Source organism: Sturnus vulgaris, unplaced genomic scaffold (assembly GCF_052056855.1).
Source record: "Sturnus vulgaris isolate bStuVul1 unplaced genomic scaffold, bStuVul1.hap1 Scaffold_194, whole genome shotgun sequence".
NCBI classification, from domain to species: domain Eukaryota; kingdom Metazoa; phylum Chordata; class Aves; order Passeriformes; family Sturnidae; genus Sturnus; species Sturnus vulgaris.
The window spans coordinates 4870333-4875828 of NW_028276164.1; the positions used below are offsets into that span (position 1 = coordinate 4870333).

At 58.7% G+C, this 5496-nt stretch overlaps 1 pseudogene; it reads left to right on the forward strand.

The window, feature by feature from the left end:
• The first annotated feature begins 452 nt into the window (after positions 1 to 452).
• On the forward strand, positions 453 to 5129 carry LOC148218200 (serine/threonine-protein kinase pim-1-like; annotated as a pseudogene).
• Positions 5130 to 5496: the final 367 nt, after the last annotated feature.

Sequence of the window (5496 nt, forward strand, 5' to 3'; positions counted from 1 at the left end):
GTGGCGGAGCTTTTTTTCCCGTTTGCCTTTAAGTGTAAATAATAAGCCATATATTGACTATACATCCTCAAAGAAACTTCCAGTTAGCAAGAAGTTTAATGGATTACTATAATATCAGTGTTTTGTTTATGTTTTACTGAATGTAAGTTCATAGAAAATTTATAAACCATTTTTGCTTCCTCTCCTCCACCCCCAAATTTCACGTGGTCTGAAGGCTATACAATTGATTTTAGTAACTTTTATTCATGATTCTCTTGTAGAGGCATAAGAATTACCAAGAACCAGCTGGAGTAATAGGATTCATGTTTTCTTTCCTAAAGGACATCATGGCAGCCCATCAGGAGAAAAACTTGCTGAAGAAAAAAACACTGAAACACCGAAGCCTCGGTGAGAGCTGCTGGACCGGAGATGGAAGAAGCCCTTTGGACAGGACTGCCTGCACCCTCAGATCCATGGGCATCTGTAAGGTAAGAAGGATTCACAGTGCCCAGCCTTAATAGAACTGGAAGCCTTTCTTCCAAATATACATAGATTTTTAAAATATTTTGGCTATCAGGTTAGAATAGCTTGAGCCTGGACAGCCAATAGTAGAAACGTTAAACTGTCTGCCAAGTAATAATATACATGATGGATTCCCTAGTAGCAACATTAGCTTTCATTTCCTATCACAATTGCTTGTAGAATAATTTCTTCTCCATATCATCTTATTTGTGCTATTTATTCCATTTTGGAAACTTGTTTGCATCTCTCCTGCCTTGACTGAGTAGTGTTCTTTGTTCTCTTACTCCAAATCTTCTTGGTTTTCTTTCCCCCAGGTATTGGTAGAACCTGTTCCTCCTTGAGCAAGCAGATCGGCCAGGAAAATGCAGAAAGCAGGAGTGGAGGCCAAGGCCATTGCTGAAGGGGTTTCTGGCAGGCAGCCACAGAGCAGCAATTTGCAGGAGCTGTGGCTTGCTAAATCACAGCTTTAAGGATGCTGTGGTGGTGCCAGAGGAGAAGACCCTTGGTGTTGTGCAGGAACAAGTTCCTCCAGAAGAAAAGGTGGCGTTCCTTTGTGCAGGGAACTCGTTGGTATCATCACTGGAGGAACAGGGTGAGGAAGATCTCCAGCCTGGGATATTTCTGCAAGAGCCTTCAACCCTTTCAGAGCCCCGGTGAGAGCTGCCAGAGTGCAGAGGGAGGCAGCCCTTTGGACAGGCGTCCCTGCTCCCTCAGAGCCACGGCTATGAGACAAACAGCCTCATCCCTGAGGATGCAGATGGGCAGGAGAAGCCTGAAAGCAAAGCTGTGAAAACCTTTGAATCACTCGTCCATCTTGTGTCCATCTTGGGTAGAGCCACGGCCGGGCTCTTGTACTGCCCAAGGTGTATCCTTTGAAGGGCTTTTAGTAAACACCTCCTTGATTCCTTTAACACTCTTCAGCTCCCTCTGTTCCAGGCAGCCTCTCCTAGGCATCACACCAAGGAACACTGCAAAGTCCTTGAAGAGGGCAAGCCCTGCTCAGCAGAAAGCAAAGCACCCGCCGTGTTTGATCCACAGCATTCCCATGCAAACACAACACGTGCCAGCCACTGGCAAGAAAGAAACCATATGGCAGCCAAAACCAGAGCAGTGGGAGCACCATGAGCGCTCCTTGGCAAATCCTGATTTATTTAGAGCAGAGGCACTGCAGAAGTCATTGAGCTGCTAACAAAATCCTCTTTCTGCCTTCGACAGCCAGTTCAGGAGAGCTCCCCAGAGACAGAGGAACTTCAAGTCTCCTTTGTCTCTGGAGGATCTGCTCAGGTACAGAATGATCGGTGTTTCCAGTTGGGAATACTGCAGTGTCCTGGGAACTGTGGGCTTGACACTGCTGGCACCAGCACTCCTCCTCACGTGCCATTGGCTCCAGGGAACGATTCATTGCAACGGGCTCAGCTCCCGTTCTTACTTCCAGCCTTCTTACTTCCAGGCTTTCTCTGGCCACGTGCATCTTCAGCCATGATCTGCTCTGCTGATCCCTGAGGTGTGCTGGGCTGTGATGGCACAAAGGGGCTGAGTGCTGGGTGAGGCAGGGCTGTGTTGTGCTGGCCACAGCGCTGTGACATCACTGTGCTGGCGCTATATAAGAGGGGCCAGCAGCCGCCACTGCCACTGCAGTCGCGACGGGATGCACCAGAGCCATGAGTGACAGTGACATGCCAGTGATTGTGCTTGTCCTGCTGCTGGCCACTGTGGCTGTCTGCTGGGCCATTGGCCACTGTTCCTTGGTGTGATCCTAGGAGAGGCTGCCTGGGAGAGCCTCAACCCTTGTAAGGACAGCACCCCAGCATACACCTGCCATCCTTGCAGGGACCTCAGGCTGTCAGAGAGCCTCCATCCTGGCAGGAGCCTCTGCAATCTCTGACAACCTCCATCCCTTGCAGAGGCGCAGTGAGACCTGTCTGCCTGCGGACGGTGCAGAGCCCGTGGACAGGTCTCCCAGCTCCCTGGGCGTCAAGAACCTGGGCACAACCCTGACCGTTGACGTGGCCAGGAAAGCCCAGAAGTCCAAGTGGGAGCCCAGCCCGAGCCAGGGGAGCCTTCACAGGAGCAGCTGGCGGAGCAGCGAGCATCCTGGAGCCAGCAGTTGCAGGCCCACAGCTGCCAGGATGCTGTGCCGGTTGTGCCAGCCGGCAACAGCCCCAGCCTCGTGGTGGAGACAACCCTCGAGACACCAAGGGGGTTCCTCCATCTCCAGGAAGCTGCCCCAAGAGAGACTTCAACCACCACGAAGGCCTCTCTAATAGCAGGTGAGATGTGCCTAAGAGCTGTCTTAGGTTTCCCCTGGGCTCTTGAGGGGCATCCCCAGGCCGGGCCAGGGCCCCTGAAGACACCACGGCTACTTCCAGTGGCTGTGACGTCAAGGGCTTTAGAGGTTTCAAAAAGCCCTGTCTTCTTTGCAGCTGCTCCTGGGACCCCCCTGTGTGACGCCTCGGGCTGTAGCCCCGGCTGTTCTCAACATCACAGTGCAGCCCGTGACGCCGGGGACAACGACGGTGCCGCCCTGCCCCGCTGGCACCGCGGCTCCTGCAGCCGCCTCCGTGCCCTGCCCTGCCCCAGCTGTGCCGCTCGCCAGCCCAACGGCTACCCCGCAGTGGCCGCAGCCCGGCACGCAGCAGGAAGCAGGTGAGAGCAGCGTGGCCCGCGCTGGCCCGGCGCGCCTGACTGGTGGACATTTGAACAGGGGGCCCTGGGCTCGAGGCTGATGGCTCGCTCTTGGCCACAGGGCAAAAGAAGCAGCTGCAGGAGCTGTACCAGCTGGGCCCGTAGCTGGCGACCGGTGGCTTTGGCACCATTTTCTCGGGTATCCGCCTCTCGGACGGGAGCCCGGTGAGTGGCCGCAACGGCCGGCGTGGGAGGAGGGGCAGGGCTTGAGCTCAGGCCCCCTCTCTCGATGGCTTGCAGGTGGCCATCAAACGCGTGGCCCGGGAGAGCGTACTGCAGTGGGACGAGCTGGTGCGTGAGCGCGGCCAGCGGGACAGAGCAAGGCAGAGCGGGGCGGGGTGGGCAGGGATAAGCCCGGGGCCCCGGCAGTGACAGGCAGGGGATGGCGGGGGGAAGCGGGGCGGGCGTGGGCTCAGCGTGCGAACCGGAGCATCGCGGGCCTGGGGATGCCAGAGACCGGGGCTGGGGCTGGGGCAGGGGCCACCTCGCAAGCATCCTCTGGGGCTTGGCAGGAAGCCAAAGCACCAGGGAGACTGCGGGGCATCCCAGGCAGGGGACAGCACAGCTACAGGGCGGCATCAGGCCTGCTGCAGGCATTGTCTCCTCCTCACAGCCCGACAGCACCCGTGCTCCCATGGAGATCGTGCTGATGGAGAAGGTGGGCTCTGGCTGCCACTCCATCATCCAGCTGCTCGACTGGTTTGAGCTGCCTGACAGCTTCCTCCTGGTGATGGAGTGTCCGAAGCCATCGTAGGATCTCCTGCAGTTCCTGTGAGAGCAGGGCTTCCTGAGCGAGGAGGTGGCGCGCTGGCTTTTCCGCCAGGTGCTGGAGGCCGTGTGCACCGCCTGCAGCGTCCTGCGCCGCAACATCAAGCCGGAGAACCTCCTCGTGGACCCGGTGCCCTATGACCTGAAGCTCATTGACTTCGGTTGCGGCACCTTCCTCCAGGAGCGGGCCTACACACGGTTTGCCGGTGACCCCCCAGCCCGGGCCCCGCTGCCAGGGCCAGGCACTGCACGGCGCCATTCTCTGCTGGGCCGCGGGCTGCGGCCTTCAGCCGGCTGCTGGCTGCCCTTTGGCACGGGGCAGATGCCGTGTCCCAGGAGCCGGCTGCCGGCCCTGCCCACAGAGAGGGGGCTGCAGAAGCCGGGGCCCGGCCCCTCGGCCTGCCTGGCCCGCAAGGGCATGGGCTGCTCCGCTGGCCTTCTTCGCCTTGCAGAATCGTTTCTTGGCTTTGGCCAGGTGGTTGGGGGACGTGGGGTGGCCTCCGGGGGAAGTCGGGGCCGCCGGCGCAGCCCCTGCCTCAGCCGGGAGGCCGGCGCCAGGCTCTGGAAGGCAGCGGCCTGCGCCTGCACAGCGCCGCCTGTCTCCCCTAGGAACACGCGCGTACAGCCCGCCCGAGGGGATCGGCCTTGGCTGCTACCAGGGCCCGTTCAGCCACCGTCTGGTCCCTGGGCGTGCTGCTGTACGAAATGGTGTGCGGGAGCCTCCCCTTCTGGGACGACCGCGACATCGTGTCGGGGCAGCTCTTCTTCGGGCTCCAGCTCTCTCCAGGTTGGTATCCGGCCTCAAGAAGGCAGGCTTTGGCAGATGGCGGCACTCAGCCCGGCGGAGCCCTCGCACAGCTGGGCAGGATGTCGCTGTGCCCTCAAGGGCCGGCCGCGGGAGGCGGCCCGTGCCCACGGGCTCCGTGCGGCACGCGTGGCTGAAGGCGGTGGCCGTGTCCCGCCGTGCCGCTCTCCCGCACGGGGCAGAGTCGGTCGGGTCCTGCGGGCGCCGGGGGCAGCTGGGCAGGAGCCTTCTGCAAATGACTGGCACTTTCTGGCTTCTCTGCCCACAGTGCGAACATCTGATCCGCTGGTGTTTGTCCAAGCACCCCGCGGACAGGCCAGAGCTAGAGGAGATCTTCTGGCACCCTTGGGTGCGGGCCGGGCGTTTCTGATGCCTTGCCGGAGCCTCTGCAGCACCCAGTTCCCACATCTCACACATGACTCAAAAAAATAAAACTATAAACAAACCCATTGAGGGGTGTCAAGTTTGCTCCTTGTCAGCAGCTGCAGCTAAAGAAATCTCTTAGCAAAAGGTGTAGTCCCGTAGGTGCTCCCTTCAGCCTTCTTCAAGCTTTCCTTGCCTTTCCTTCTGCATGGGAACTCTGTGTCTTCCAGCACTGGCTGGAGCACAGGTAGGAGGGCCTTTAACAAGCCAAGAAATGCAACACTGAAACAACAGCTGTCCTTTCAAGCTGAGGCCGCCACTTGGGTGTCTCCTGAAGTGAAAGGGAGGGTTCTGTGTGCATTCCAAGGGCCTGC